The following is an 11,068-nucleotide window of genomic DNA, read 5'->3' as shown; positions in this document are numbered from 1 at the left end:
GTTTTAACTAGGCTTGACTTTTTAGAGTTTTCAATTAGTTGTATTCTTTATGGTCAGTATTCATGTCTTAGTCTTACCCAGCTGTGAAGTTGCGTGGGAGACTTATGAGTGGCGTCTCATAATATCTATCGCAAGATTAGTCAAAATAATTATTAAAAAATTATAAATTTTTATTTTAGCTACTTATTTTTTTATACACACTCTAACAGATTTTTTATTCTACTCACTATTTTTTAAAAGAAATATATTATTTTATGTAAGACAGAAAGTGAAAAAAAAAAAAAAAAAAAAAAAAAAAAAAAAAACTCATAATAATCAAATTTAACAATTATAAGTCATTTACCCTACCCTATTCAGTCGGTGGAAGATGAGTAATGAACAATTAATTGAGGGAGGTCTCCTGGCCTCCACTTCAAGTGGAGAAATGCTAGGGGTACTTAAAGTTTTACCAAGAGAATTTTACAAACTGACATGGAATCTGATGTGGCATCTCTCTTAATTGACAAACTCATTTAAAGCTCCCCATGTCATCATTCTCTTCTTTTTTGTAAAAAAAATATAAAATTAAAAAAAAAAAATTAGCAGCCTTTGTTCTTTCTCGGTTTCTCCAACGCACACAGGCTTTTCCTTCATCTTCCTGAAATATCTGTCCATCTTCCTGCTTCATCTTCATGTTCATCTTCCTTCTTAAAAAAGAAAAAAAAAAAAAAAAAAAAAAAAAATTCTGCCTTTGTTCTTTCAAACCGACGCACCACGTGAGTGGAATTTGAAACACATAGCTAATGCTCCCAGTATTTATCCAAGAATTACAAACAAGCTGTACACTTGGACCACCATACACACTGATCAAGGTTTTGTAAGGTGGAGGTCAATTGAACATAAAGAAGAACAAAATTTATTTATTTTTTTTGAAATTAAATTGGAACTCAATTCAATAGAAACTTGAACTCAATCCAACAAACAGATTACAACTCAGCCTTTGGCTACACCACATGCCAAATCAAACAACAAAAACACCAGCCGAAAACAAGTCAAACGGCAAAACAACTCAGAAATACACATCAAATCAGAATCTAGATACACCAAAAGAAACCAACAGCTAGAAACAGAGCATGTAGCAGCAGCAAAATCTGCAGAAAAATTTGTGTGCGTTCATGCATTAAAACTGCAACAATAATGCAAATCCTGAATATGTAACATCATCAGGAACACACCCGAAACTGGGCATCTTCTCAAACCACTCCACAACCCTATTTTGGACAAAACAAATCCTAGCTAGCACAGGTACTCAGAGTCAAAATCGTAACATTATCAAGTTTAAACCCTCTCTCAAGCATTTCATCAAGCAGCTTCTCTGCTCTATCCATATCCCTACACTTTCTAAGCACCTTCAAAGTGGAGAGGAAAGAGAGTAAATTTGTGGAGAGCAAATTTGTGTTTGGGGTTTGCAAATTCGTGGAGAGCAAATTTGTGCGGCTGAGGAGATCTCTCTTAGATCGTGCGGCTGAGGAGATGGCGCTTCTTCACCTCATTCCCTCGTCTTCCTCTTCAGTCCCCTTTAAACCCAAGCTCTGTATTGATCTCTTAGAGACGCAGTTCTTTGCGAAGAAAACGCAGCTCCCTACTTCGGTGCTCAGCCTCGTCACTCTCTGAGAAGCACCACATGCATCCACCCAAGTCGAACGACGGGGAAGAGGATCTGGAGGCGTTGGCGAGGGGCACATGCTCTCGAACCGGCTTGGTGGGAAGTCGGGGAAGGAGGCACAGTACAGCTGAGGAGGCACAGTACGTTGGAGATGGACAGATTTTTCAGGAAGATGAAGGAAAAGCATGCGTGCGTTGGAGAAACCTAGAAAGAACAAATGCAGCTAATTTTTTTTTTTTTTTAAAAAAAAAAGAGAATGATGATGTGGGGAGCTTTAAATGAGTTTGTCAATTAAGTGAGATGCCACATCAGATTCCATGTCAGTTTGTAAGGTTCTCTTGGTAAAACTTTAAGTACCCCTAGCATTTCTCCTTCAAGTGTCTTCCATTTCCACTCTTTTTTTTTTTTTTTTTAATTTTTTTGTAATGGATATATATATAGATTCAAGAAATGTCAGCTTTACTTGATTTGGCTACAGGGTGGAAATACAACACGGCTCTTAGGTCGTCAAAAATCTAAATTGAAGTGAAAGTAAAAAATCACGGTCCATGGTTTTGGAACAAAGATTTCATTAGAATTGGAAGAATTTCCTTAGTTTCGTCTATAAAAATGTCAAATGTTACTGTATATGTGAGAACACATATTCTTTTTAATTACAAAGACAAAGTTGGAACAAATTTTAATATATCATGTTTTTCAAATACAAAATGAATATTATATGTCATGTTTTTCAAAATACAAAGCCATTATTGCTTTTGAATATATAACGACGTCGTTTGTCCGCATTTTTCATAGGAAAGCTCATGAGAAATTGCAGCCTGGTCGAACTCTCTAAACCCAAAACAGGATATCCAAGAACACCATATATACTGGTTACGTGCATGTGCAAAGAGCTGTCTGTGCTTCCTGAAACAAATATGAGCCCTATAATTTCCCCCCTTATTGCTTCCCTTCTGCTTTTATTCTGCCTTGCTTTGCTGTTCACCAATGCTACCATCACTGATAGTGATACTATCCGACCAGGCCAATCACTAAACACCTCGGAGTACATTCTATCCGCCAACGGAAAGTACAAACTCGGTTTCTTTTCAACAGAAAACTCGACAAAGTATTACGTGGCCATATTCTACTCGAATACTACTGAAAATGTAGCTGTGATTGCAAACAGGGAGCACCCATTCCCAAATCCCTCTGCTGTTCTTACCTTCGACCCGGATGGGAATCTTGTAATATCCGATGGCAGATTGTTGCACGTTCTGACCAACACTTCAGGTGGCAACGATACCTACGTCAGGCTATTAGATACAGGTAATCTTATACTGACAAACAGGGCCTCACATGTTTTGTGGGAAAGCTTTGACTATCCTACTGATATTCTTTTGCCCGGAATGAAGCTTAAAGATGCTAATGACCATCCTGTCTTAAGATCATGGAAAAGTCTAACAGACCCTGCTCCTGGTCCTTTCTCTCTGCATCTGGGTTCTGGGAAAACTCAAATTATTTTAATGGAGGGGTCGGAACCATACTGGACTGGTTCACTCACCAGTGGTGTTCTAGCTGGTATACTCGTGATTGAGATGGAGTACATTACCTGGCTTAGTAAGAACACCAGTGAAACTAGAAGAATAGTGTTGGATTTCAACGGGAACCTTCTGCTGCAGACATGGATGGAAGGTGACCATGCTTGGTCCTCGCTAAAGTTAACGGCTTGTGGGGCTTATCCTGTCTGCGGCGTTTACAGCATATGCGACGAGATTGCCGATGCAGATTCTAGATGTTACTGTTTGCCAGGATTCAAAAGAGGATCCACGTTCGCTGGATGTAAGAGAAAAACTGATTCGCATTGCCGCGATAATATTGATGTTCAGAAAGATTGGTTTCTTCCAATTCCTCAAGTTTATTTGCGCAGGATTCCACTGCGGTTGGACGTTGGCAAGGCTTCAGAGTGCGAATCAGCTTGTTTGAACAACTGCTCTTGTACTGGTTATGCTTATGACCAAGAACATCGCTGCCTTGTATGGGATGGCCCTCTTGAAAATCTGAAACAGTTCTCAGCAGATAAGTTATATGAAACAGAGTTCTATCTGAAACTTGCTCCTCCGGACTTTACCCAAGGTTAGATTTATTTATCTGATACAGAGTTCTATCTGATACCATGAAAAAGATGAGAGACCAATGAGGAATTAAGCAAAGAAGCTTTTGTTATTCGATGATTAATGATAGGGCTTTTGTTACCCATGTTTAGCTCTATCATTAATCATCGAATAACGAAAGCTTCTTTGCTTAATTCCTCATTGCCCATTAATGGTCTCTCATCTTTTACAAGAACAACGCCTATATTATTTATTTCTCTGATTTCCTTTTGCAGACACAAATTCAACGAAAAATGGAACTGTAACAGATCCAGGATTAAAGAATTTGAAGGATACAGGAAATAACCAATCAAGGATAATTGTCATTCTAACTGCATCTATTGCGGTGGTTGTTACGTTGGCCCTTTGTGTTTATTATGTGAGGAGAAAGCTCAGAAGGAAGGGTGAGTGAAGAATGGTTCACAATGTTATTTTAGCAATCTAAATTTATATTCTTAAACGTGTTGTTCACCATTCAGGGCAGGATTTGTTGGTGTTAGATTTGGGCATGACCCAAAAGGCTACTAGGTCAGAGCATGGAGATAGTAGAAAAAGAGAAGTTCAAATGCCATTATTCAGTTTTGTAAGTGTTTCTGCTGCAACTAATAATTTCTCAGCTGCAAATAAGCTTGGAGAGGGTGGTTTTGGACCTGTTTACAAGGTATGGTTCAATATTCTTATATAAACGCAATGCTTTGGATATAAAATGTAATTAAAAGGTTGACACTTCGCCGGTTAAACCTTATCATGTTAACAAACACAAACAGGAACATGCCACTTTTGTTGCTGTATATGAGATTTGGAAGATAAAATGTTGAGTAATGTTTCTTGCGCAACTCTTATACAACTCTAACAACTTTTTTTAAAAATCAACAATTGAATATTTATGGCCTACAAGTAGGAAAACAAATTCAATGGTTGATCATAAAAAAAAAAAATGTAGCTAGAGTTGTGCAAAAGTTGTGGAAGAAACATTACTCTAAAATGTTTGGTGTTTGTTAGTGTTGTTACCGTACACAATAATGATGAATAATATGGAATCGAAAAGAGAGAGCAAAATAAAATCAAGATACAGATTTTTGTGGTTCGGTAATGTGCCTACGTCTACAAGAGTGCAGTTATATTCAACAAATAATTTAGAGTTATAACATAACATATTTATAACAAAACCTTACTGTACGGACATATATAGATAACCCCAAAATACCCTGTATCGTCACGATGCTCCGCCAACTAACCACTATATTGGTACTTTCGTATTACTTTATATACTCAAGAGAATATGAGTCACTTGTAACAACAGTTAGTATTATATGTAATTGGATAATTAATAGAGAAATGATCCTTACACTCATTTCTCACAACAGCCCCACAACAAGCTGACATGGCTGGTAATATTTTATTACTTTTTTACAAAAAGAAAACAAAAAAATAATAAAATATTACCAGCCACATTAGCTTGTTGTAGAGCTGTTGTGAGAAATGAGTTTAAAGATCATTTCTCTAATTAATATGTGTTTGTAGTTGAAGTAGAATATACAATGTGTGTAAAAAAGGGCCACTTTGGGAAGATATCACAAGTTTGAGGGGCTAAAATAGCATAATTGTGCCCAAACTCATAGGCTTAAACTTTTGGTGGAGTGATATTTCGACATATTATATTATGGTCTCACTTATTAGACTCCCAAGGTGTCAATGCATTGATTTTTCTATGCCCAAATCGGGAATGTCGGTCTCTAGTCTTGGCTTAAGGACCAGAGATGTGACGACCCGTTTTTTTTTTTTTTTTTTTTTTTTTTTTTTTTTTTAAAAAAAAAAAAACATACAAACGGATCTTCACAGTGGCACGACTATATGTCGCTCAGCCAACATAACGTACACGTTCCATAACATGTACCTGATATTCAGAGTTACATCTAACACAGCGGAATATAATAATCAATGTGTAGCGGAACATATATCAATAGCTGAAATACATCTAATACATAACTGTTATCAACAACAAGAGTCGTTTACATGTCTAACTGATTAAAGCTTATAAAACATTTTACTATAATTACATATCAAAATACAGGCTCATCAAATACGTAAACCACGTAGGACACGAGCCACAAATAAAATACCCAAAATACAGACTACCCATGAGTCCGTGATTTATGACTGGCGCGATGTGCTCCAATCATAGCATCCCATACGCTAGGTGGACGAGTCAATATCTATATCCACAGAACCTGCAACCAAAACATCAATGTCTGCACGGTTGCGGGGGTTGCCGCATCCGTACAGGTGGAATTATGAGCCCACCGCCTTAGCATAAATAATTACACTAAGACCTCAGAGGTATACTATTCACTGAGTTTTCGCAAAGAACCAACTTTTCATTTTTTTATAATCTCGCGTACACTATAACAGCTACCAATTTATTAACTTTTGTTTGAAAATCCCCATAGCTGATACAGCAAACACCGACTATTAGAAAACATTTAAAAATATACTATGCAGCTGAGATTATACGTAGAAGTTCCATTCTGGGAGATAACTATATACATTCTCACCTACTATAATACTTTTACAATTGATGGCTCAATGCTTTTAAATCAATTATGCAGATTATCATGAAAACAACTATAAGAGACCTGTAAAAGCATACCCTATATATCAAATCATGAAAACATCTCACTCATAAAAACAATGTTATGCATACCCAATTGCCAACCCGATCCATAACCTATGCCAATGGGGACTCTGGCCCAAGGGTCTTCGACTAGCTATGCCAATGGGGACTCTGGCCCAAGGGTCTTCCACAGTCTATGCCAATGGGGACTCTGGCCCAAGGGTCTTCGACTACCTATGCCAATGGGGACTCAGGCCCAAGGGTCTTCCTCAGCCTATGCCAATGGGGACTCAGGCCCAAGGGTCTTCGACTACCTATGCCAATGGGGACTCAGGCCCAAAGGTCTTCCACAACCTATGCCAATGGGGACTCAGGCCCAAGGGTCTTCGACAGCCTATGCCAATGGGGACTCAGGCCCAAGGGTCTTTAACAGCCTATGCCAATTGGGACTCAGGCCCAAGGGTCTTCAACAACCCAATGCTCTATGCTCAAAACTTTATATACTTTCAAACCCCATGCTCATGCTTAAATACTATACACTTAATTTCATGATCGTGCATTTAACACATGCTTTCTTTATAAAACATAAACAGTCCTACATATCATTTCTTAGACAATTTGCATAACTTAAATCTCCAACTTATACTCACTCTAAAATCACATATCATATTTATACTTCAAAACATCATCATAATTTCAATATACTCAACATACAGTTGGTTCAGGTTTGTAAAACAATGTATATTTTGCAATTCATCATATATGAAAATAATACTTCTCAGTGAGTAGAATACTCACCTTGGCTGTGCGGATAACACGCTCAACTATAGATTCCTAGACAACGTCTTGCGATGAACCACTGCATTTCACAATGCAATAACGCATTAAAACTAAATTGAAACACTCTTAATTGTAAACACCACATAGGTTCTTGGTTTGTCTCATGGATTCATCTTTATGACAACCTAAGTAATTTCTAGGGCTTACTTGTATTACCCATTAATTAATTAGGCCAATACCTAGAACTTTCATAGGTTTATAATAAAGCAAACCTCTATTTTATACATCTCATTAACATTAAGACCTAACTTCCTAAATACCCATTTTCCATAGAACCCATAAATAACCTAGGATTAATTAACACACTAAACGCAATTAAACCACTAATTAATAATCTATGGTTTAAACACCTAAAAGCCCCAAATTTAACTCAACTCATCAAATATAGAGTTTATGCCCATACTTCAATAATTAACAAAATTGAAGTTCTAACCCAACAATAAAACAACTCAAAGCTTGATTATCATGTAGGAATTTGTTGCAAACAAAGACCCCATAGCAATTCCAAGAATTTCATCACATATCCAAAATTTAACCTAACTTTGAGAAATATTATAGTTTTCAAAATTACCTCAAGATACTCGATAAATCAGACCTTTGATGTTGATAATCGTTACTCAAAGCTTGAAAATGATGGAAACTTTCACTAGGAAGCAAGACCCATGCTCAAATCTCAAGCTTCAAGTGAAATGGTAAAGACAAGTGAGAATTTCAGAATTTTTAACTCACCAAATCAGCCCCTATACTCTTTCCTATGCACTACCATAGCTAATTAGAAGTGTAAATCCATGCTTAAACCATGATCTGCGTGAAAGAGGACAAGGGAGCAAAAGAGGGTTGAGAAATTACCTATGGTTTCAGCCCTTTAAACCCTTAATTGTTCCTTGTCTTCAATGAGAAATCCAACTCATACCCATGCCAAGCTTCACGTGTTGAAGAGATGAGAGTTGGGAGAGGGCTGAGCTCACGTGTAGGGTGGAGAGAATGAGGGCTGGAGTGAAACAAAGAGGGGAAACAAAAAGAGACTTGCGGTTTTAATTCCTAGGAACCGAATGCCTTTTGTTTTCACAAGTGAGGTCAAGCCAAAAGTGAGGAAAAGTCAAAGGAATGGGCTCTATGTTTATTTAAAAACCTGCTGGAACTGAATGTGGCGTCTCCTATTCTCCAAGTGGGTGAATGAAAATGAAATGGGCTTTAACCATTTATCACACACTTGGGCCTACATTGTTAACTTTTTTCTTTTTTTTTTAATTCTCTTTTACTCGTGGGCTACCATTTCTAAACCATACTAGCCCATAAAATAAAATAAAACTATCTTGTATTATTTACCACCTTAATTCCACCTATTATTAATTAATTGTAATCAACCTATTAATAATATTCTACTTTTGTCTCTTCACTTTTCTTAATTAAATTCACAAGTGTAGTTTTACCACACTAAATGGGCTTAATATTATTTAATTTCTAATAAATTTATTAAATAATTTCTTGAACATTACAAGAGATTCCACAACAACAAAATGTTTTGCATCCGATTCTTGTTTCTCATGATGGGTTGTTTATTTTAAAGTTAAAAGGCTTTAGGGGTTAGAAATAGAGATTTTGTTATAGAAAAAAGCTTATTTTTAAGTTTTTTTAAAAACTCAGTTTTGGGTTTTTTTAAAGCAAAAAAGTGTTTTTTTTTTAAAAAAAAAACTTCGTAAGTTTTTTTACCAAATGTACATATTTTTTTTTGGAACAACTTTTTAAGTAGTAAAAACATTTTTTAAGTTTTTTAACGCAATCTCAAACATGCTCTATTTTTATCATTGGTAAAAGATTTCTAATGAATGTGGCTTATTATTTTATTGTTTTTTGTATTTTTCATGACAAAAAATAATTTCAGGGAATATTACATATAGGGGACGAAGTAGCTGTTAAAAGGCTTTCAAAAAGATCTGGGCAAGGTTGGGAGGAGCTAAAAAATGAAGCAATGCTCATAGCTAAGCTCCAACACAAGAATCTTGTTAGACTTTTGGGCTGCTGCATTGAACGAGATGAAAAAATACTAATTTATGAGTATATGCCCAATAAAAGCTTGGATTTCTTCCTTTTTGGTTTGTAATATCTCACACTTTGATATATATGTGTGTTTGATTTTTATGGTCCTTTGCATGTGCATGGCTTACTAATTGTCACTTTACTCATATATGTAAAGCAGATCAAGAGAAGCGCAGGATATTAGATTGGAGGACTCGTGTTGGAATTATTGGAGGAATTGCTCAAGGACTTCTTTATCTTCATCAATATTCCAGGTTAAGGATTATTCATAGGGACTTGAAGCCTAGCAATATCTTGTTGGACATCGATATGAATCCCAAAATATCAGATTTTGGAATGGCAAGAATATTTGGAGGAAATGATTCACAAGTAAATACAAATAAGATTGTTGGCACTTAGTAAGTCATATAATGGGAATTTTTGAATTATAAAAATCAACATGAAACATGCAATTACTAATATTTTTAACTTGTTGATGTTGCCCAGTGGTTATATGTCTCCTGAATATGCTTTGGAAGGCCTATTTTCAATCAAATCCGATGTATTTAGCTTTGGTGTCTTATTGTTGGAGATTGTGAGTGGCAAAAAAAATACAGGTTTTTATCAAACCGACTCCCTCCATCTTATTGGATATGTGAGTATCTTATTTGCGTCTTTTGTAGTAAAATTGAAAACACTTGTTTACTTAGATTCATAGCTGGGAGTTTTTGAAAAGATGTGCATTCATCATTATTAAAACAAAATTAGTCATCTATTCTTGAAATTTTAGAACGCTAAGTAGAGTGTAGAACATACTACTGTTTAAAAAGCTTAAGTTAATAGAAAATTATGTATTTAATCATTAACCATCATTTTAACATCCTCTAATTTTCCTCTCTTTTTATTTTAAGGCGTGGGAATTATGGACAAGTGATCGGGGATCAGATTTGGTGGATCCACTACTTGATAATATATCCTTTATGGATATGGTATTGAGATATGTTAACATAGCTCTCCTTTGTGTCCAAGAAAGTGCAGCTGATAGACCTACCATGTCTGATGTTGTTGCCATGCTTAGCAATGAAAGTGCAATTCTACCTTATCCCAAGGAACCTGCTTTCTTGAACGTGAGAAGTATGGCGAAGGCACACCCAATTAACAGCAGGCCAGAAATATGTTCTCTGAATGGTGCAACGATTTCAATTATGGAAGGCCGGTAACATTTTAAAGTCCAGCCATAAGTGTTCATATTCTCATAACAAATTGTTAGAAAACATTCAATCTCTTTGCCTATGGTCTATAACATTATTCAGTTGTTTATTGAACCTTTGGACCTTTAGCCATATAATATGGTATTTCAGCTTTTGATATATGTATCATGAAATGTTGTTTGTACATCTTTTACACTGTGGCAAGCAAGGACGGAACGATCGGGGCCGGAAGGCATGGCTCGCTTGGTTTTGAAATGAATAATATTACTCTTCACACCTATTTTTCATTATCATTTTATATTGGTTGACGTTGCATGTTTTAAGTGTCTTTCTTTTTAATTATTTTTTAAGTAGCTGACATCAAAGGCCACTTAAAACTTCACATCAAGCGGTGTAAAATGTGTGAAGAGTCATGTTTCTCTATCAAAATTAGGTTTTGCCCCTCATTTATTCGTGATGTAGTAAGCTATATTCATGAGAAATCCACTATATATTATAGCTGCGAAGAAAGGGCAAGTTGGCATGGCATACACGCATCGCTTGGTCGTCTCCACCCTGTTAAGCGCCAGGAGGGTATGGTTAAGCTTGGTGGAGGTCTATGTCACAT

General features: G+C 36.1%; 1 long non-coding RNA gene and 1 pseudogene across 1 annotated transcript; one reads left to right on the top strand and one right to left on the bottom strand.

Annotated features, from left to right (window-relative positions):
- Nucleotides 1–2,526: 2,526 nt before the first annotated feature.
- Nucleotides 2,527–10,470, top strand: LOC133876331 (G-type lectin S-receptor-like serine/threonine-protein kinase B120; annotated as a pseudogene).
- On the bottom strand, nt 5,660–8,313 carry LOC133874656 (uncharacterized). Its single transcript, XR_009901344.1, has 4 exons — nt 8,081–8,313; nt 7,803–7,909; nt 7,190–7,250; nt 5,660–6,029 (listed from the first exon to the last, which is right to left on the bottom strand). It is a non-coding gene; the product is annotated as an uncharacterized LOC133874656 (long non-coding RNA).
- Nucleotides 10,471–11,068: the final 598 nt, after the last annotated feature.

Source organism: Alnus glutinosa, chromosome 8 (genome assembly GCF_958979055.1).
Source record: "Alnus glutinosa chromosome 8, dhAlnGlut1.1, whole genome shotgun sequence".
In the NCBI taxonomy this organism is placed as follows: Eukaryota; Viridiplantae; Streptophyta; class Magnoliopsida; order Fagales; family Betulaceae; genus Alnus; species Alnus glutinosa.
This window is presented reverse-complemented; position numbering and strand designations above follow the sequence as displayed.